A 23,008-nucleotide genomic window follows, 5' to 3' on the forward strand; every position below is an offset into this window, starting at 1 on the left:
TGAAAAGTCCGAGGTGCGGGCACGCGCTGCAGGTTACCCGGTTCCACCTCTTCACCCACCCACCCTCTTGGAGGTTAAGTTAAGTCTCCCGAGGGGCAGAGTTTCCTGGACTTAGATGGGAAATGGAGCGCATAGGTGCAGAGCTGGCCAAGCGGTCACAGGGACAGACCTGCCGTAGTTCCTCTCTTCCAAACCTCAGCAGTATTTTATGCCTGTACGTCTTGCTCAGCTAAATATTCCCAAGCTCACCAAGTCTGTAAATTATCTATCCCTTTCCCAGTAAACCAGTGCTCCCCTCTCCTCTCTTTCTCTGTGGCATTAAGATGGACAGTGGCATTAAGCGCTGGACGGTGAGAGCCCTAGCAGCAGGGATGGAAAGGGAAACATTTCCGATACCTTTAGCACCCACAGCAAAGCATCCTGGCTAAAGCACTTGCCTAGCAGATAGGAGGTGGGAATCTGGAAGGTGTGGTGCACACCCGTTCATCAAAGAGCTGAAGTCAAAGGGGGCCAAGTCTGGAGATGCTCTTTACAGGCTCTGGGACTCCTCTCCTTCCAGAGGCAGATGACACGAAGAGCCAACTTAGGAAATTGGTTTTAAAAACGCGGAAATATCACAGCTTCAAAGCCTTAAGGAGGAGCTTGTTTTAAAATCATGGACTTCTATTTGGATTTGGTTAGGGATTCAGGGGAAGAGCGTAAAAAGTGACTTATGCTCCCAAGAAATACTCTTGAATTAAAAAGTGATTTAAGTTTAGCTTCCAACCAAAAAACTTGTCAACTAGGATAGCATATTATTGTGTATTATTTAAATATTTTAGAAATGATTATTGATTGTGTGCCTCTTAAGAATAAGACTATTGAGGAGTTTCTGGTTAGTCACCTTTCCCTTCAAGGTCTTTCTCACTCAAACTAACTGAGGTGGCTTTTAGAATGAGGTCACAGCTATTACATGGGGATTCAAGGGGATGATAATTACTACATGAGTAGTCACAATGAACTCTTCTGTCATAAAAAAGCTAGAGGTGTTCATGGATCTTTAAATAAAATCGCTATTTCAGAGTTAATTTGCTGTGATTGCTCTGGTTGTTGACCTGTTAGGGGGTGTGGAGACAGTCTTACAGCTTTGGGGCTCCCAGTGCCAGTGACACCAACTTTCTCATAAATATCAATAACAATTCCATTTTGGCGGGGGTGAAGAGGCAGTATTCTTTAAGTTATAGGGGAAACCTTGTGTCTAATATGTGTCATATAATGTTTCTGAGTGGAGGAAGAGGTAACAGAATCTTACATGTATAGTTATAAGGTTCCTTGGGCTTGAAGGAGGATCTTAAGAATAGTGGAACCAGGGGCACCTGGGTGACTCAGTCGGTGGAGTGTCTGACTCTTGATTTCAGCTCAGGTCATGATCTCAGGGTCCTGGGATCAAGCCCTGTGTTGGGCTCTGCGCTCAGCAGGGAGCCTGCTTGAGGATTCTCCCTCCTGCCCCTCCCCTGCTTGCACTTTCTGTCTCTCTCTCTAAAATAAATACATAAATCTTAAAAAGAAAAAAGAATGGTGAAACTAATACCACACAAACACACAATGAATGTTAGAACTGAGACGGCAGAATCCTCTAGTTTAGTTGATTTTCTTAGAGCCACTTCTCCTAAGCATATATAGAATGTCAATAGACCAAGTAGCTGGGAATATTTTTAGCATTGGTATTTTAATTTCAGCACCAATTCCAACAGCTTGACTTCAGCTAACCAACCAACCAAACAAATGACATCAACACAAACAAAACATCCTAGGAGAGTTGGATGAACTTTTAAAGTTACCTATTATTTCAGAAGAAAATATTCTGATCTTGACATGTGGGATTTAAGCTTTTAGTGATCCCTTTCATCAGGTTTCCAAAACACAAATAGAAGAAAAATATGTGGACTCAGATATATCACAATATCTACATGCATTGTTTTATTTTACTGTGATGGAAAAAAGTCTATTTAAAAATATCGATTGTCTCCTCCTAAAATCCACTAGCCTTTTTTTTGGACAGGACAGTATTGAAATAGCAGTTTACCTTTAAATAGCAATACTTTTTAGATCATCTTTAGTGAGCATTTTCTCCTAGTGGTCTTATGCAGTATTATTGTTCCTCTTTTACAGATCAGAAAACTGAGCCCTAAGAATGTTAAGTGACTTATTTAAAGTGGGAGGCACATGGTGCCTGACGCAGGAGGTCTTTGGAGGGTATCACTCATCATTGTTTCTCCAGCCATATGACTTAGCCTGTGCAACTACTGTTATCCTTAAAAAAACAAAACAAAACAAAAAAAACCCTACTCTCATTATATGCTTATGGATAATAGAACTGGCTTTTGTCTTGGGGCATTTGAATATCTGGTGTCTGGAATATCATAACCTGTAGGATTCAATGCTGTATCGTCTGCCTCTCCTTCCCCGTCTTTGTATAGATGAAGAAAGTGAAGCAAGAGCATTTCCTCAAATATTTAAGGGCAGAGCTGATGAGACCCGAAGTCCCTTGACCCCAGGGTCATGTTCCTTATGGTACACTCTGCAACAACCTTCCTTGAATTACCATTATGTTCTCTAGAGAAGCTTAATTTCCCAGTGGAGATTGAATAAAATGTTATAACAACAAGAACGACATCCATTTTGGCTAACAGCCACACTACCACATCCAAACAGAATAACAGGGCAAAGGAGAAGCTAATTCTGTTCTAAGGAAGGGCAGTATTTTCACCTTTGTCAGCATGGTTTAGCTGAAGTCACCGGCAGTGTAACAGGCACTTACTTATTCAAGCACCTGTTATAAAGTATTAAATAACTTTGATCCTTATATGCCAGCAAAGGAGGTGCAGTGTCTCCACTTTAGAGTTTCAGGAGCTAAGAATCTCGAGGTGCCTGGGTGGCTCAGTTGGTTAAGCATCTGCCTTCATCCCAGGGTCCTGGGATGGAGCCCTGTGCTGGACTCCTTGCTCAGTGGGGAGCCCGCTTCTCCCTCTGCCTCTGCCCCTCCCCCTGCTTGTGCTCTCTGACGCTCTCTCTCTCTCAAATAAATAAATAAAAATCTTAAAAAAAAAAAAGAATCCTTAGATTAAGTAATTTACCTACAGTTAGTAAAAGGCAGAGTTAGAAAAGGCAATTAGAGGCACATCGGGGACTAGTCAGCAGCTGTGACAGGTTTGTTCATTCAAAAAGGATTTATTGAGCACAGTTATTGAGCACCGGGGATATAGTGGAAATCCAGAAACCCTCCTTAGCCCTTAGAAATTTACATTCTAGGAGAAATGCTTGTATAAAGGCCCAGAGTCAGGCAAGGGTGCTGTGGTTGGGGGAGACTTAGGAAACTATAAGCTGGGTAGAGAAGGTCTCGGGGTTGGGAATGAAAAAGGAAAAGTGGTGAAGATGTGTCTGTGTTGGGAGTCAGGCTTGTATAGAGAAAGGTGGGCTTTATTCTGCACGGGGTAGGGAATCACAGGTCATTTTAAGGAGGAGTGGAAGGATCAGGGTTGTCCTTCATTTAGATGTTGCTGTCAGAATACCAAGCACTGGGTGTTATACGCAACTAATGAATCATCGAACTTTACATCAGAAACCAGGGATGTACTGTATGGTGACTAACATAATATAATAAAAAAACATTAAAAAAAAGAGAAATTTACATTCTAGTGAATCTTGGTCCAAGCATCTTGACCCTTTCCACAATGTTTCTGGCTGCAGTTTTTATTTAGGCCTGACACTGTGTTTTAAAAAACCCCACATTTTTAAGGTGTTTAACTGGTCTGGATGGGACTAAAATCTAGTTTAACTTTCTCTGATACATTCTGAATACCATTTGGAGGAAAGATTTAGTAATTATCTGTTTTTTGGATAGTTGCAAGTAGTTAGCAGAAATAAGTAACTATTCCCCAGATTTGGCTTATGGTCCTGTCGGTGATCATTTCAAATCCTTCAATTGACTTTCTTACCAGCCTGTTTCTCTTTTATATTCATGATTGGAAAGTGTTGTTCCAGAATATTTTTTGATGGTTGCTTAAATCCAGGCACTTAGTCTCTTAGGAAGGCTGGCAGACCTTAGTGCCAGGAAACTACAAAAATATTACCCTAAATGGTCCCATTCTAGGCAGAACATATGTTTTAGTGTTCGGAAACCTATATCAAACAATTATAGGTGCCAGTAAGAATCCATGCACATTAGCAGGAGTGAAACGTAGCACGTTTTGGTACAGTTTTATGTACATGTATAATTTACAGATTGCTAAATCAGCTGTGTTTTTGTATAGTGTTAAGTCGGTTCAGGTTGTTGATATAATTAGTACACAAACAGGATGAAAGCCGCGGGTAATGTGGTGTCTCCTCATAGATGTGTTGAGCCATGGTAATATTTATAAAACAGAAAACTGGTTAAAATCCATGGTTGCTCTGAAAGGGGAATAGATGATAATCTGGATTATTACCAGCTCAGCGGAACCTGTTTTTTTCTTGTAATGTGTTCTAAGATAACCTTCAGCCAAGGCTCAGCTGTCTTGCTCTGAAAGTGTCAAAGAGTTAAATCTAGTGACTGATAATCAGCTCGAAGATAGGGAGGATGAAGGCTTCTGATTTAACGGAAGGCAATAACATTTCCAAACTCCATGTTTCTACGAAATCCCTCTATTTTGATCATGTAAAAGAAGAAATGCATTTGAGGAGCATTGCGGATGAATTGAATCTTTGGGTTCATTCTTTCTGACACCAGCTCGTCATTTATGATTGGGTGTCATTTGGGCCAGCCTTACCTTGAAGTTCCTCCATTCCTCCCCTCCCCTGTATTTTTGATTAGTTAATGGCTTGTAAGCAAACACTTAAAAAATATTTGTTGTTTATTCAAAGTGTAAAGTGTCTGCTTTGTACATTTAGGATAGTTGAACCATGGTTGGTTTTTGTTGTTGTTGTTGTTTTGGTTTTTTGTTTCTTTAAGTGGCCACACCTGTAACTGGTGAGAAAGAGAAATAGAAACATAGAATCTTAGGTCTGAAGGGACATTTTTTAATATTCATTTTCCAGTGTTTGAATGTCTCCGAACTTCCCTCTCATGCTCGAATAGCTTCAGTGATGGGACATTCACTTTCTTACAAGGAATGTTTTGTTTTTAAGTAACTGTAACTGTGAACTAGCTTCTCTTGTCTTGCCTTGTCTTGCATTGCCTTCCCTTCTCTTCCCTCCCCTCCCCTTCTTTTCTCTTTTCTCCTTTTCCTCCTCCTCCTCCTTCTCCTCCCCCTCCTCCTCTCTTTTCTTGTTGTTATTCTTTGGTCTCACCCAAATCTATCCTCTTACAGGTCTGCCCTATTTGAGGTCTGCTCCATAGAACAAAACTGACTTAGTTCCCTCCTTCTTTCCACCAGAAAACCAATTTTTTTTTTTTTTTTTTTTTTTTTTTTGGGGGGGGTTTTTTTTTAATATTTTTCCTGCCTGGATTTTTTTCCTTTTTTTTTTTTTTTTTTTTTTTTTTTTTAACCTTTTTGATTGTATAATACCACAATAGAAGAGCACATAAAATAATTTTGTGCAGCTCAGCACATTTGTATAAAGTAAATACTGTGCTGTCACCATCTATGCCCAGAAATAGAATCTTGCCAGCTCTCCAGAAGGCCCCTGGACCCTTTCTGATCCCAGCGACCTTACTTTCCAAAGGGAGCCATCTTCTGATTTTATGGTGATCACTTTCTTGCTGTTCCTCTTAATTTTACCACCTTGTTTTGTATTTCTGAACACCTACAGGTTCATTTTGTGTCCGTTTCGAGGTTTATATGCATGGGGCCATATAGCAGGTGTTCTTGGGTCAGCTGGCGATTCACGCATGTTGTTACATGTGCTGTTGGTTCATTTTCACTGTGATGTCATGCTTCCTGGTGTGACTATACTGCAGTTTTATTTATCCATTCTGCACTTGATGGACATGCATTGGTTCACAAACTGGCCCTGTACATGGAAGGCGAAGATCTACCAAAGAAAGAGCCAGAGCACTCCCGATGGGTAGGTGGCAGGCTCAGTAAGCAAGGGAACTTACTTCGGAGGCTTGTCTTGGGCCGCCAAAACCAAGTAGAGCTCTGAACCCACTACCAGAATCGGAAAACTTTGCATACAGGCCTTAACTGGGGTTAGCCACGTATTCAGTCCACATGGTATCAACCCCTTACTCTCTCAGGGCTGCACACTTGGTTGGAATGGCTCCCACTGTGGGAGCTGGGAGCAGAATGTACATTCCCAGGATGGGGGAGAGGGTGAGGAGCCTCCGATTGACTGGGCCCCGCTGGCAGGTCAACCAGTGGTCATGTTGTCTCGAGGACCTCTTCCAGCAACATGTGAGTTGTTTCGAGTTTTCTGCTATTCCTTCTGCCGCAGACACTCTTGGACATGTCTTTTTGGACATGTGGGCACAGGTTTCTCTTGCGTGATACCTGGGGTATTTGTGGTCAACTGTGTTAGATGCCAAGCAATTGGCCGAAGGGTTTGTATCCATTTACTGTCCCACCAGCCGCGAAGGAGAGTTCTCATCGCTCCACCTCCTTGCCAAAACTTGGCAATTTTCTCCTTTTTCTTTTTCGTAGGGACATTGCCCAAAGAGTCTAGTCACTCCTAAAACAGGGTCATTTAGATTTATGTTAATAGTGAGCACATGAACCAAATGAAATGAAAACAAAACTTGCTCTTGTCCTTGGGGAGGCATCAGTGTCTGTGTGTTCAAATGTTCTCACAGTCTGAACTCCCTCACACACGCTGGTAAATGACCTGAAAGCTTGCAGAGTTAGAATTGTGTGCAAAGGGTACGTGCAGGGGTGCGCGTGTGCAGATGCGCGTGTGGCTGTGTGTACTTAGGCGACTCGTTTTCTTAAACGGAGAAGCACTAAACCCCGGGGACAGAGATTATGGGAGCATCAGAGCTGGCAGTGAGAAGGACATGGGAAGCGAGTGATTTATGTTCTTTTAGCAAAAGATGGAAAATGACTGATGGAAGGGCAGAGATGAAGGAGGAACGAAACATCAAAGACAAAGTAAAATGCCAAGTAAAGGCTCCCTCATGGGTTCAGCTTCAGAAACATGGTGGCCCTCCTTTGCCAGATGCCGAGCTAGAGGCTGAGCATACCAACATGATGGAGACTTTTGTGATACTGGGTCTCATCGAGGGATTTATGATAAAGACCAACATGCCCTAGAAACCTCGGAAGGTTTAAGAGATGTTATGTTGGTGGAACATGCACTACCCATTTTCCCCTTATAAATGCCTTACCCCAAAATAATTCTTAGATTTTACAGCCTTTTCTTTTTCTGCGAGATGGAATGTGGGATGACTAGAACCCTGAAGTCAATTTAAAGAAGATTGCAGAATGTGTGAATCTTTGTTTCGGTGGGTGGAAGTTTTCCTAAAAAAAAAATCTCATTCCTCTGGGATATCTCATTGCTCTGACTTCTTTGGCATGCTGTCTTGGTTTGTTCACCCATTGTGAGTTTTCAGCTGTTGACTTTAAAAATAAAACAGTTATTTTACCAGCAAAAGTGGGTTGCTTCAGGATTAGCAGAGAATTGCAATTTGGGACAAGCAGGCTATGGCAGAAATGACAGCGCCATCCAACAAAGGAGAGGAATGTTATTTTATGGAGAAGAAGGGGGAAAGTTGGGAGGGGTTGTTTCAAACAAACATCCATGGGAGAAAGGCAGGAATTCAGGGAGATGATGGTTTCTCATTGGCCGAGTTGCTGAGGTGGCTGATTCTTATTGGAGATGCAGTATACATCGTCTCCTGTTGGGCTTGTAGCTGATGAGGATTCTGTCCTGTTGCGGATTCTTCTGTTGGGGGTCTGTGTGTAACGGACTGTTTGTGATGTTGAGTGGTACGGTGGGAGAGCGCCCCTTTCTGGCCTCTCCAGTCCCATTTCAGTAAGGTGTCCCTTGATTAATTTTCCCACGGCAGGTCCTAGATGCTGGGATTTGTCTGGTGCTCTGGTGGTCCTCCAGTCGCGTGCAGTCTTGGCGAACCCACTGCGGTCTGACCAACTTAAGCATCTCCTCAGTTCTCATGGTCTCTGTTCCAGCGCCACTGTTAATGACCAACTACCAAAAACTCGTCTGATTGGGTGTTAGAGAGTTACATCAGTAATCAGAATGTTTGCTCACTCATCCTAAGATTGCTCATTTTGTAAATTGAAATGACAATCTTTGGATTAGTCCTATGTTGCATAAAACTGAGTTTGCAAATTAACTGAGTCAATTCTTTTCTTTACTTTTTTAGATTTTATTTATTTGAGAGAAAGAGAGAGAGAGCGCGCGCGTGAGCATGAGTGGGGGGGTGGTAGAGGGTGCGGGAGAAGCAGACTCCCTGCTGAGCAGGGAGCCTGACTGGGAACTTGGTTGCAGGACCCTGAGATCATGACCTGAGCCGAAGGCAGATGCTTAACCCACTGAGCCACCCAGGCGTCTCTCTAAATAGATTTTTCAGTTTCAATTTTCTTTTGTTTTTTTCTCAGCGTTATGGGTATCAAATTGATGAGAGTTCTAGCTCTTATCATGACGGTTGTGCTTTGAGCCTATTCGTGGGTCAGTGTACTGCCCATCTTCTGTTTGCCTCCCCAGGGCCCTTCTCTTTTCTTCTCCAGCCTGTTCTGTGTCTGGGAGGCTGACCCGTGTGGATTATGTCCGTAGGCTCCCTTGCTTTCTGGCTTCTGGCTGGCTTCAGCCTGTAGGGCATATCGCCATGAGATGGGAGGCAGAATTTATTTACTCTGTGCTATTTATTCTCCCAGTTTCCTCCCTCCCTCCCTCCATTGTAGCCTAGCTGTTTTCCCTTGATTAAAGGTTACATATCCAGCTCGCTCTCTTTGGGTCTGGGGAGGGCTGAATGTCGTAAAGTTTCCAAGCGTTGCTAACCCTGGGGGTGCTGCCTGCCCCCGAAGCTTTCCTCAGAGGTGTTTGGGGGGCAGGCTGTAGCTGTCCAGTACTACCCCTAAGGTCTGATTATCGCATCTCTTCCCTATTCTGGGTTCTGGTACTTCGCGTTGGTAGCTTTACATCTTCCGTGCTGGGAATATTTGCACCGCAGAAATTGGCAAATGGTATATATCATTTGCCATGATTTACTAGCAGGCTGCTGCCGATAGCTTACCCGGGCCTTTGTGAATAGTTATGTTATTAAACACTCCTCTAAGGAACTGTTTTGAGTGTGCTATTATTTCCCTGCCAGGACTGACAGACAGAACCTGTTACTTGTTCTCTGGATCAAGGACTTTCTCAGCCTTTTGTCCAGACCAGCTGTAATCACGGGGGTGAACTTGGTGAGGGGGTGTGCGTTCAGGTACTTCCTTTGTCTGCACCAACAGCAACTGTGTTCTGCCTGCTGAAGGCAGCGTGCCCTTGCTTTTCCACTAGGCGAGTTGGTCACCTAGGGGCTGGAGAGCTACTTTCATATGCCTTCTCCGTCTTTTTTCACTGTCATGAGCTCAGAAGTCAGGAAAGACCGTAGGTAAATTGTGAGTTTATCAGAGACATCGGAAGCCAGGACCGCTAGTTAGAAGCACTATTAGAGTTCTTGGTTACAGTCGTGACCTTGGACAGAGAGCCGTTCTCACACGTGTGCCTGGCAGCGTGCCAGAGGTTTTGCAAGCTTTGCCTCCTGTGACCTTCCGTGTGACTCCTGTCGTGCGAGTGCTTTCATTATTCCCATTCTACACATGCAGACACTGAGGTTTAAAGACACTGAGTCAGTTGCCCTCCGTTAATTTCTGATAGTAGACTCTCTAGGGACTCGATAAGAATGCAGATTCTCGGGCCCTACCTCATCCCGGGTGCATCGGAATCTCTGGGCAAGGGACCCAGTTGGTATGTTTTCCGGGCCCTCCAGACAGCTCTGATGGCTGTTGCAGGTGGAGGACCCCTGCTTTTGAGACCTACCCCGTGTGGTTTTTAACTTGAGAGTCACAGAAGTGGCTGCTCGGGTGTGTGGATGGAGGAGGGTGCCTGTTGGAGGGCGAGTGAACTTTTTCTCGATAGCCTTTCCATGAGTGTTCCAGTTTTTCTCCTGCCTCAGGGGGCAGCTAGTGTGTCAGGGAGTGAAATCTCTCCAGGCACCTGCTGGGCCCTGTTAGCCCCCTCTGTAGCAAGATCCCTCTGGAATTTTGAAACTGTGGTTTCCTCTGCTGCACGTTTACCCACCATCTACTTTCCGTCTCCCAGAGACGGGGCTCATGCTTCTCTTCGTTGTCGTGTATATTCCTTTTGATTTTCAAGCCGTCATTCCAGAATGAGGAAATACACGGTATGATCCACCTGCCGTTTGGAAGTGATAACTGATACTTGTCAGATACTATTCTCCCTTGTCAGATACTTTTCCCGCCTAGCGAGCATATCCAGAGATTGCGCTCCTGCCGGACTTTCATAGAGTGTGCCATTTTTCTCTGTTGTTCTTGACAATGACAGAACTAAAACAGTTTAGTAACGACTTTCATGTCCTTTATTCAAGGGAACAATCCATGGACTGGGCGTGTGGCGTGCCTCACAAGCCGCAGGGGCTCTTCCAGAGGGATTTGGGGCAAGAGGGATTTGGGTTTTATATGGCATTAGAAGAGGCAACGTGGAAACATGGCAGCACGATGGGTTAGGAGGTTGGGGGATTTCCTCAGGAGACTAGCAGGTCTTGTTTTCCAGGTAAGGTGGGCTAGTTATAGCTGAGTTGGGCGATTGGAATATGTGTGTGTGGGGGTATATGTGAGGTGTCCTTGACAGTGAGGCATTCCCTCTAAGTGTGGGCTGACTTAGGTTTAGATCTGTGACATGGGCTGGGCCACTGGGGTGGCCACCATTTTGTGGATCCCAGCATACGAATTAGCTATCATTCTCTCCCCCAACTTCCCAATCCTTACCTTCCAATTGTCTCTAATTATAACTTCCCTTTGAATTTTCTCGTTTTCTTCTCTTTCTCTATCTCCCTCTGGCTCTTAGTCTCTGTCTCTCTCTTCAGTCTCTCCTACACGCTCCTCCAGCAGGCTTACATTCTCTGCTTACTCACTCTCTAGGTCTTGCTTTAGGTATCTTGCTCTTGGGTGCCCATTCTCCAGCTCTGGCTCATGCTCTTGTAGTCTCTGCTGCTGTTCTTCCCGATCCCCTCCCCCATGCTCCCTGCCCTTCCATTCCCTCCTTCTCTCCTCTCTCCATCTGTCTTCCTGCCCATCTCTGCCTACTGCTGCCTGCCACGGATTGTCTCTGTTGTCTGTCTCTGTTGCTCTCTGCATTTTGTCTATAGCCCCGTCTGTCCGTGTTGCTCTCTGCCACTTGTCTTCATTGCTATCTCTATGTCATCTCGGTCCATCTGTTTGCTGTCTCTCTCTGTCTGTAGTCTCTGCCTTCATCTCTCTGTCTCTGCCTTTGTCTGTCTGCCTCTTTCTGTCCGGTTCTCCTCTCACCTGCCTCAATAAATGCTCTTCTGTGTATCCATCTGAGTGCCTTGTGTCTCTCCCAAGACCTCCTTTCTCCATTTACTGACCAGCATGCACGGGGTCACCTCTACAGACTTCTTGGCCTTGCTGTCTTGGTTTTTGTTCTGAAAGAATCTCATTGGCCCAGCCCTGCCAAGGGTGGGTTGGCCAGTTGTCCACTCCTGGTCTAGTATGCTGTGACTGGGGCCTTGGTGGATGGTGGGGAGGATATGGAGTTATGTGATATGTAGACTATGGCAGGCACAGCTAGACAGGGAGGGTGGGTGGAGCTTTCAGATGGACACATGTGTCCCCTGCACTCCTGCCGTGCCTGGGACAAAGTAGATACTCAAATATTTGTATTAAGCTGAGCTGCTCTGAGATTCTTTCCATTTACCTTGGTGCTATACTTTAGCCTCATTGGGCCATTTACCAAGAAAGTTTTAAAGATTTTATTTATATATTTGTCAGAGAGAGAGAGAACACAAGCAGGGGGAGCGGCAGGCAGAGGGAGAAGCGAGGCTCCCTGCTGAGCAAAGAGCCCAATGCGGGGCTCGATCCCAGGACTCTTGGATCATGACCTGAACTGAAGGCAGACACTTAACCAACTGATCCACCTAGGCATCCCACCAAGAAAGTTTTAAAATAACACAGGAGGCAAATGTAAAACTAATGAAAAAATCTTTTTCTAGCACTATTTAATATTCTATACTGCTTACTTTGAGTCACTTTTTTTTTTTTTTTTTAGTTCTGGGGATGAAATTTTTGCATGTTATTCAATGATGGTCAAAGAGTTTTGTTCAAAATGCCTATGCATAAAGAAATGATTATGACTATAAAAATGAGAAAAAGACACCTACTTCATTAATCTGTTGCACCACTTGTTAGCCACTGAGGACAACAATAAATATTTCTTTGCAGTAATTCAACATATCACTAACCTCTTATTTATTAAGTAGACTATCAGTGAATCCTAAAAAAGTCTCCATTTTTAACACAATTTTGTGTGTTTTTGTTCCCTTCCATCCTGCTTGTAAAACTGACTCATCTGTTTTTATTGTTTTAAAATCCTTTAATTTGATGCTGATTGAAGGTGGAGGTCATGCTTCTGAAACCACGTACTTGGGCGTAACTACCCAGGTAACAAAGTGTTTGAGTTTGCTCTAGGAAAGTGAAGCCTCTCTTTCCATTGTAACTTACTGACTTAATCAAAATGTATTTATGTAGGATATTAAAATTAGAGGCAAAGCAATTGATTATCGAATCTCTTGGGAGTTTAGTTTGTAATGTGCCAGGATTGGGCCCTTGACAGTTTAGAAGAGTCATTTTCATGGAATTTTATCATTGAAAAACTCAGTAGAGCCAGGACATGACTTCTGCTGGCATAAAGATTTTAGATGTTTTATTTAGGTGTGTCATACTGACCTAGCTTGTTTCTCTCGTCCCATCTTCTCCATTCTTCCAAATATTACCAAATCTCAATCTTTTCTGTGTTTCCAAAAATTAATTTCTGGCATGGATTTTATTTAGGTGCAAGTAAGTTGAATTGTTGTTTTCTTGTCTTTGTCTAGTGCTTATGTACATACTTCTTGTTCTCATCATTTATCTCAGTGATTTTTTCTATTGTTTTTCTATTGTTTTAAAAGAAAGGAAAAGATAATTTTACTGAAACTTGCTTTTTGTAAGAGCACTGACATCCTTAGTAATCTGTAACAGTGAAAGTATTCCAAAGATGTGTTCCCTTCTAAGAAGAATATCTCTAGTTCTTAGAAGCATGTTGTGAAATATATATTGTAGGCCTCTAAATAACCAGTGTGTGCAGGGAACAATACGTTTGCATGAACTGCTTGCGGGATGTAGCTTTTATCTGTGTGATGGCCCAAACTGAGTCACTTGCTAAGTCATTGCTTTAGTTAGTCTCTCCTTTGTTATTTGTGGTAATTAGGATAAAAAGCAATTTTCTAATAATTTCTTTTTAGAGTATCTCTGTGTTATGCTTTATGGGCAAATGGTAGGTTTGGGATGATTCTGACCCATCTCACTGACTGCGGTGTGACTTGGCTCATGCCCCATCAGCTGAAGAAACTTTACATGGTGTGGGGAGGGGAGTCTTTAAAATTTTAAGAGAGTGTTTGTTCTATTCTACAAACCAGAGGAAAACTGTGGGCTGAGGAAGGTTGAATTTGGGAAACCTTACTTTTAATTGCATGCGCTTATAGCGAAAGACCTTCAGGAGGTAAAAAGGCATCAGAGGGAGGCAGTTGAATCAATCTAATTTGCATCAAAGACCTGGAGACACAGGGGACTTTCAGAGGAGAGCTAATGAATAAATCATGGCACGGGCAGCCAAGTTGAACCTACACATTTTGTTGAACAACCTAAGAGGGACTTGATCAGTTCAGAGGATATGAATTTGGAGGCAGGCTTGGTGCTTCAGAATGGGCCACTGGCTGATTGGAAGTTACACATTCTACATGCAAAAGCTATATGTGTGGGGCACCTGGGTGGCTCAGTCAGTCAAGCGACCGACTTGATTTCAGCTCCGGTCATGACTGAGGGTCATGGGATCAAGCCCTGTGTCAGGCTCCATGCTCAGCAGTGAGTCTGTTTGTCCTTGTCCCTCTGCTTCTCCTGTGTTCTCTCTCTCTCTCAAATAAATAAATAAATAAATAAAATCTTAAAAAAAAATAGCTACATCTATAGTCAGGAGCATATGTCTTACTTGGATTTAACAAATTCCGAAGACTCATTTGGGCATTTTCTGTATATATAACCTGACCTCCCAGCATGTGATTTCTGTCTACCGTAGACTCCCTTGCATAGTATACTTCTACAGGAATATAGCACATCCTGTCATGTGTGCAAATCCAGGCGGTTTTGCTGAGCAAAAGCCCGATACAACATGGTTCGCCTGAAATGTATCACCTTCCCACTGAGTTAAGTTTAGGGGGTGTTTCTGCCATTTTTAAAGTGACCTAGACTCTGCAGAGTCCAGCATTTAAAGAAGTGATAGTTCAGGGTTATGACTGATTTGTTCTTTGTTATGAAGCCAGTTACCTAGAGAGTCAGATTTTATTGCCAGCAGAAGCATAGAAAATTTGTAGTTCACCTCCACTGAGACCCAGAGAGCTGAAGTGACGTACCCACACAGCTCATTAGGGGACAACACTGCCACGAGGACCCACCTTGGTGTCTCCATGGTTGTTCTTTCAGATGGTGCTCTGGGGACCCTAGGGATTGCTGGGGAAGGGGGGGTTAATAGGGTATCTTTCATCCCTTCTTCTTCCATTGGTTTTCATTGTTGACTAGGTTCCTTGGTGCTTCTCTTTTTTTTTTTTTTTTAAAGATTTTATTTATTTATTCGACAGAGATAGAGACAGCCAGTGAGAGAGGGAACACAAGCAGGGGGAGTGGGAGAGGAAGAAGCAGGCTCATAGCGGAGGAGCCTGCCTGGTGGGGCTCGATCCCATAACGCCGGGATCACGCCCTGAGCCGAAGGCAGATGCTTAACCGCTGTGCCACCCAGGCGCTCCCCTTGGTGCTTCTCCATAGAATCTCATGGCCTCTGTCTTCCTAGATGTCCTCTGCTTATAGAATGTCTGTGTGGTGTCTCCAGTAGTATAGCTTGGGGCTCACCTGGCAGCTCAGGGCTCCCAAGAGTGCAGAAGCAGATGCTTCCAGACCTTCAGAGCTTAGGGCTGGGATTGGCATTGTATCCATTCTACTGCAGTCTGTTGATCAAAGCAAATTGCAGACCCACCCAGATTCAAGGGGAGGGAACTAAACCAGAGCATCAGTGCGAGGAGGCATGGTTTATTGGGGGCCATCAGTGTAATCTCAACTGTTTATAGTGCTGCTTTGTACCAACTGTCAGAGTCATGGGCCTGAGACACGTGAGGGGTTGGTCTCTACAAAAATATGTATTTATTTTTTTTTTTCAAAAAAAAAGAGAGAAAGTGAAAAGGACTTAACAGAGCACCAGGAGTGTTCTGGAGGGGATTGTATTGCCTCTTCTTTTGTAGGTATTTTATGAAGACTTACCAGTGCTATTTGGCAGAACCAGGAGGCAGGAACGCAAATGACCCCTGAATACCCTTGTGACCTTGGAGTTTGATTCATGTTACTGTGTTGGAGCCCATTTAGCCTTCAATCCTCCAGGTTTTTACCCAAGTGAAGGTTGTCTGAAGGAGTCACTTGAAAGTCAAAATACAGTATCAGCTTTATGACTATTAAACTAGATTGGAGACCATGCACTGCCACCTGTCTCCCTCCTCAAGCCTAGACTTTGGCTTCTAGACCATGAGTCACTGACCTACTCCTAGAGGGAGAAGCTGGAGATGACCGAGCATAGGGCTGGCAGGACTATCCCAGTGGGTTTTTTTTTTTTCTTTTCTTTTTTTTTTTTAAAGTAGGCTCTGCACCCAGCATGGAGCCCCATGCAGGGCTTAAATTCACAATGCTGAGATTAAGACTTGAGTTGAGATCAAAAGTTGGACACTTAACTGCCTGAGCCATCCAGGTGCCCCCCAAGTGGGTTCTGAGACAGGTAGCTCAGGCTCCCTCTTCCCCACCATCCCAGGCACAGGCAGGTCTGAGAGGTGAATACACACAGTGGATTCTGTTTGCTTTTGAGATACCTGCTGATAGCTTGATCAGTCTACTTAGGCAGGTGTAAGTGAAGGGGGTGAAGGAAGGGGTCAAAGTGTTCATTTTAACACTTCTTTCTGGGGATGGGTAGAGACTCCTTCCGCTCAATGAAAGCCCCAGGTGTGGAAAGGTAAGTGTTGCCTTCATAAAAGCTATTTATTAAAATAGGGCCTTATAGAGGTACTGTATTCTGCCAAACCTAGAGCCCTGGAGTACTACCAAGGACTTCGGGGAAGCTGCAGAATTTGTGAGCTGTGGTCCTGCTGATTCTGTTAAAGATCATTGTAGAACATCATACAGTTAAAAGCATTGGCTTTGGTGTTTGTGATGGTTAATTTTATGTGTCAACTCGAATCAGTTACAGAGTGTGGAGCTATTTGGTCATATATTATTCTGAGTGTTTCTGTGAGGGTGTTTTTGGATGAGTGTAATGTTTAAATCAGTAGACTGAGTAAAGCAGATTGCTCTCCCTAATGTGGGTGGGCTTCCTCTAATCAGTTGAAGGGCTGAATAGAACAAAAAGCTGACTTTCCCCCTGAATAAGAGGGAATTATTTCTACCCGACTACTTTTAAGCTGGGAATTGGTTTCTTCCTCCCTTTGGGTTTGAAATGAAACATTGGCTCTTCCGTGGTCTACACCATGAGTTCTCCTGGTTCTTAGGCCTTTCAATTTGAACTGGAACGACACACCATTGGCTGTCTTGGGTCTCCAGTGCGTCAACTGCAGATCTTGAGATTTGTCATCCTTCATAATCACATGAGCCAATTCTGTATAATAAATCTCTCTTTCTTTCTCTGGACACACACACACACACACACACACACACACACACCCCTACACACACACACACACACCTCCTACTAGTCCTGTTTCTGTGAACCACGATACAGTGGTAAGCAGTCCCAGCTCTACTAGATGTATGACCTAGGAAAAGTTTCATCAATTTGCTAAGGCTTTTGGCAATATCTATAAAAATGGATTAATTCGAGTGTCTGCCTACCTCAGGGAGTAATGACCCAGTGACTGTTAATACATGCATTCTTGATGGTCATGATGCCCTTTTCACCAACGAAGAATGGCAGATATCCTAACATTTCTCAGTTTAAAATCTCCAAATCTCTGTATCCAGGTCAGGCCAATTCTGCTGCAGTCTTAGGAGGGTATTTTTTTTTTTTTTTGATGTTTTGTCCATGCAATGGGATACTTTCCTAATTAAGTTTTGTTTGGCTTCAAAATAAGTTTTCACATATTCAGCTTGGCAAATAGTAAATGATCCTGGAGTCATTTATGTGTGGATGTGGAATGCATGTCTCTCCATTTGGCTAGAAAGTCCGTATCACTTCACTAGAGCCCTCTTATTTGGCATTCTTACCCGGCAGGAGTATAGCCAACCGCCTGGAGGAATTAAGGAGACTTACTTGAACAAAACTGTGGTCATGGGGTTCTTGCATCAGAGTTTATGCGCCTTTTCAGGAGATTCCCACTTGCTGAGCCTGTCTCTTCTTGTGCAGACATACTTCTGGAGGCATGGTAGCAAATTGACTCAGACCCACCTATGTTCTCTTCTTTATTTTGTTTAACAAAGCTTATCTCCCTCAGAAGCTCCCACTCCACTGAACAGCGGAGAGAGACTCTGAACATCCCAGTTCGGAGTATCTCAAACTCGTCCGTTTTAATTATTCTTTTGTGGGTAACTCAGTCTCTTGTGTTGAGAAAACAATTCTGCCCATCCCATTGCTTTCCCCTCTGATGGTGTGTGGGGTGGAGGAAAGCACTTGGCACCACCTTGGGGGACCTTGCTTCCCCCCCTCTAGTTCCTTGGGTCTCTGGCAACAGCCTGTGTTCTGGTCACTAGATGACTAGCAGCTGAATTTATATTCTGTTCCTTGGATCGAACAGAGCTCGATGTCCTGCCTCAACCCAACACGTACTCCCTTGTGTGTGTATATGGGTGCAGTACGTGTATGTATGTGTGTGCATGCATGTTGTGTTATGTGTGTGTGTGTGGACATAACTCGATCCTGTCTGGGCCCCCACTGGCTGTGCAGCTCGCCTCGGATGTTTGCCTGCACCCCTAAGTCAGGCAGTGTGACACACAGCATTTGGGTACAGGGTCACTTCGCTCCACTGTGACAACCATCTGCTTATGCAGCTTCAGCACTAGTGGCGTAGTTGGGAGCTTCTGGGTCCTTTCCAGAAGCCACGGGAGTGGAGGGGGTACTCCGGAGGCTAATGCAGCCAGGTTTGCTCTGCAGCTACTTTAAGTCGCCAGTGTGGCATCCCCTTCCCAGCCCTGAGTGTCGGCTCTAAGGCACAAAATTTCCCCTCCTCTCCTGTCCTTGCCTGTCCCTATGTGGAAGAAGGACTGTTATAGAATAGGTCAGCACACTAGGTTTAAAGAAGTGGGAGGTGATAATTTGCAAGGGAGGCAAGAGACCAAACATTAAAAATCTACACAGGGGAGCACAGACATTTAGATGAGGAACAATCACTTCTACACACGTCAGTATTTCCTGAGGACATCACTGTAGGTCACAAAGTGGAATCACGATATATAGTGACACGGGTGGTAATGTTGACTCACCAATTAAAGGTCTCATTATGCTTAGTATTATTTATTTATTTATTTATTTATTTATTTATAAAGATTTTATTTATTTATTTGTCAGAGAGAGAGAGCACAAGCAGACGGAGCAGCAAGCAGAGGGAGAAGCAGGCTGCCCGCTGAGCAGGGAGCCCGATGTGGGACTTGATCCCAGGTCCCTGGGATCATGACCTGAGCCGAACGCAGACGCTTGACTGACTGAGCCACCCAGGCGTCCCTATACTTAGTATTTTTACAGGAAGGCTCATAAGTCTAATGTGTTATAAAGATTTTCATAGAAATGGTCTGATTTTAGTACTTGATGGAATATGAGGGAGACGGTGTAATATGATGATTAAAAGCATGGATTTTAAAGTCAGATAGACCTAGATTCAAATCTAACTCGAACCTGCTATGACTGACTGTGTCCTCAGGGGCTCAGTGTACTTGTGAGTAAAAATGATGAAATCCGTGACACTTTGTTTAGTAAAGTGGTACCATCTCACAAAGGTTGTTATGAAGATCAAAAAACCCTCCCCTTAATATATGATAAAGTCTTAGTACAGAGCCTGGCACAGAGTAAATATCAATAAATGGTATGCATTCTTATTAATATCTGAAATATTGCTTATGTGGAATCCCTTAGTTTCTGATGATATATGTAATGATATGGTATTTATATGGGTAGTCTGCAATTTATAAACAGATTATATTTTGGAAGGCATTTTGCGGGTCAGTTATTTGTAGCTTAGGAATTGAAGAGAATCTAAGATATGCCCCCTTTCCAGCCAACCATAATAGGGTACACATGCGTGTGCAAGGGATGGGGCAGGGGAAGGGAAAAGAATTTCTTTCCTGTTGGGGGTAAATGGCTTTGTGACTGGAACTAGAATTCTTTCCTCCAATTCACTCCACATCCTTGGCTAAAGAGGGAATTCCTAGACCCTCTATCACACAGTGGCAAGGGAATCTTGCTCCCTGGCAACTATGATTTCTTGCTGGGGTTAACAGTGAGAGGTAACTATTTTAGAATTTTAAATTCTATGATGAGAAATCCTCGGAATAGATGATCATTCGGCTGATGTTTCTATTCCTACAGCACTTCCTATTTTTCTGTTTCCTTTCTAAAGTTAAAGAAGATACTAGGAGACTTGCTTTTCCCCCAATAAGACTGTAATCTGCACCCCAGCGACAATGGGAATGCTTAAGGAAGGGTGAGCACCTTTAAAGGAAGACAAGAGTGTATTTATGAGAAATTGCAGTGATATCTGGAGCTTGAAATGTATCCTGTTCTCATTTTTTAGCAAAAAAAATTAATAAGTTAATTTTTCTGATTAAATTCATTAAAAATTAAGAATATACTTATTTTTATCAAAGTGATATATGTTGTTGGTTAAAAAAATCAAACCGAAGAGCTTATAAAGAAAAACAACCATCCTGTGCTTTGTCCCTTTGCCCATCCTGCTCACCAGAGGTCGCATGTTCTAATTTTAGCCATTTCTTCTTATGGTTTCTGCCATGTCTTTAAATAATATGTATTACAGCTATTTCTAGATTTATCAATTTTAGCTATTAGCTGTTGACTTCTGTTAATTTAGCTGAGTTTTTATCTCACTTTATTTACTTTCAGCCCCCTTCTCCTAATTTAATTATATTACTCCCTTATTGGTTATCTTTGCAACTTTAAAATATTTATACCTTTCTTTTTTATTATATCAGCTCTAGACACCATCCCATGGTTGTTCTCACTTTTCTGTCTAAACTTATCATTTGTATTTTTATGGTTGGAATTGATAAGATTATATTCAGATACTTACAGTTAAATATTTCATACTTTGATTATATGTTGGTTTTAAAAATTGGAAATTAACAAGGTGTTTTACACTGTGGTGACAGTGATGAGATATGGTATGATTTGGTTTCCCTTCTTGCCCAGCCTTTGTTTTCTTTGATACTTCTACTTTCTTTTCCTGCCCACTCCCCACCCCCAAATTATATACTTATATTGACTTATTTTTTTTTAGATTTTATTTATTTATTTGAGAGAGAGAGAGAGCAAGCACGAGCGGGGGGGGGAGGGGCGGAGGGAGAGGGAGAAGCAGGATCCTGTCTGAGCAGGGAGCCCAATGCAGGACTCGATCCCAGGACCCTGGGATCATGACCTGAGCTGAAGGCAGACCCTTAACTGACTGAGCCACCCAGGTGCCCCCTCTATGGACTTTTTATGTTGTTTCAAATGATCAGGAATATCATCAGATCCTGACCTCCTTTCTCCCTAAATAACTCTCTTCTGGAACTTCTGTTCTCTGAACCACTGTGCTGAGTGCTTTCTGTTAGCTTCCTTCCTGCTTTCTATATTTGGAGTCACTTTTCCCCCTGGTTCTCATGTTATCTTCTTTCCTTATTCCTTCCCTTTGCTGATACACATCTCCAAGTAACTTCCCAAGAAAGAATATGCGGGAGGGGCCTGGGTGGCTCAGTCGGTTAAGCATCTGACTCTTGATTTCAGCTCAGGTCCTGGTCTCATGATCCTGGGATCGAGCCCTGTGTTGGCTCTGCGCTCAACGGGGAGTCGGCTTGTGGAGTCTCTCTCCCTCTCCCCCTCCTGCCAGTCACGCGCTCTCTAAAATAAATAAATAAAACTTAAAAAAAAAGTATATGTGAGAAATAACTTTCCTAGGTCTTTGCGCATATGAATATATTCTACCCTCATATTCGGTTGTTTTAATTTTTAAAAAATGTCTCTGGCTTTTCCTCAAGCTGTTCTTCCTCTTGTTCCTGTTAGCATGCATGTTGTTCCTCTTGGATTGATGCTCTGTGTCTTATTTTAAAAATATTTCTGTCTCTGTACTACTCTCGATGAGACTTTATAGTCTAATATTTATGTTGAATTCTTAATTACTTTTAATTCACAGGAGGTCTTAATTGTTCTTAGTTTTTTCTTTCATAGCATCCCATTCTAGCTTTATGGTTGTATTAGCTCTTGAATCTCTCTAAGGATATTAATTGGGGATTTTTTAAAGTTATTTTTTGTTTCCTCTATTATTTCTGCTTCTTCCATTGTCATTTTTTCTGTTCTTTATTACTCTAATTTTTGTGTGGATTTTAACCTTTTTTTTTTTTAAAGATTTTATTTATTTATGTGACAGAGAGACAGCCAGCGAGAGAGGGAACACAGCAGGGGAGTGGGAGAGGAAGAAGCAGGCTCCCAGCGGAGGAGCCCGATGTGGGACTTGATCCCAGACCGCTGGGATCACGCCCTGAGCCGAAGGCAGGCGCTTAACGACTGCGCTACTCAGGTGCCCCGGATTTTAACCTTTTTAATTCGTTTACTTTTATTTTAGAAGTGCCTACGATAGGAGAGAAAATAAACACATGCAGTCAAATCATTATCTACACCTGGCAATTACTCCCTCTTAGCACATCTCTTTAGTGGGGCATTAGTCGTGAAAGAGCTTGCTCAGTTTTTCCCAACTATGTGAGGTCTTTGAGGAAAATTACTTACACTTTTATAAGTCAACAACAAAGTTAAACTGATTGGACTTCATATGCATTTAAGGGTGATTTAGTGAATTTGTTTCTTTTCTTTTTCTTTTCTTTTTTTTTTAAGAGAGAGCAAGTGCCACGTGTGTGATTGGGGGTGTAGAGGGAGGGGGGAGAGAGAGAGAATCTTAAGGAGGCTCCACGCTGAACCGCACACAGGGCTTGATCTCCCCACCCTGAGATCATGACATGAGCCGAACTCAAGAGTCATACACTTAATTGACTGAGCCACCCAGCTGCCCCTGATTTAGTGAATTTTGTACTGTTCTGTTCAAGAATAACTCAGGAAGAGAAGACCAGTAAGAAGGGTTATCCCCCCCTTTTTAAGAATAGCACCTTTATTAAGACAGAATTCACATACCATCAATTTCACACTTTTTAAATGTACAGTAGTTTATTATATTTACAGAGTTGTGCATCCATCACCACTGTCACATTCCAGAACATTTTCATCACCCCAAATCAGAACCTCCATACCCATTGGCAGTCGCTCCGTCTTCCCACCCCTCCCTTCCAGGCCCCTGGCAACGATGAATCTACCTTCTGTGTCTATGGATTTGCTGCTTCTGGATATTTCACATAAATGGAACCAAAAAATATGTGACTTTTTGTGTCTGTCCTCCTTCACTTGGCGTAATAGTTTTGAGGTTCAGCCATGTTGGAATATGTATTGGTATTTTGTTTCTTTTTATTGCCAAATAGATACCACATTTTGTCTATCTGTTCATCAGCTTATGGGCTTTTTGGATTGTTTCCACGTTTTGGCTGTTATGAATAAT

The 23,008-nt window shown here is 43.1% G+C and overlaps 1 protein-coding gene across 5 annotated transcripts in view; it reads left to right on the top strand.

Annotated features, from left to right (window-relative positions):
* Window positions 1-23,008, top strand: part of KCNH1 (potassium voltage-gated channel subfamily H member 1) — a 353,228-nt gene that overhangs the window by 799 nt on the left and 329,421 nt on the right. The gene's annotated exons all lie outside the window — the stretch shown is intronic.

This window comes from Ailuropoda melanoleuca, chromosome 8 (genome assembly GCF_002007445.2).
Source record: "Ailuropoda melanoleuca isolate Jingjing chromosome 8, ASM200744v2, whole genome shotgun sequence".
Taxonomy (NCBI): domain Eukaryota; kingdom Metazoa; phylum Chordata; class Mammalia; order Carnivora; family Ursidae; genus Ailuropoda; species Ailuropoda melanoleuca.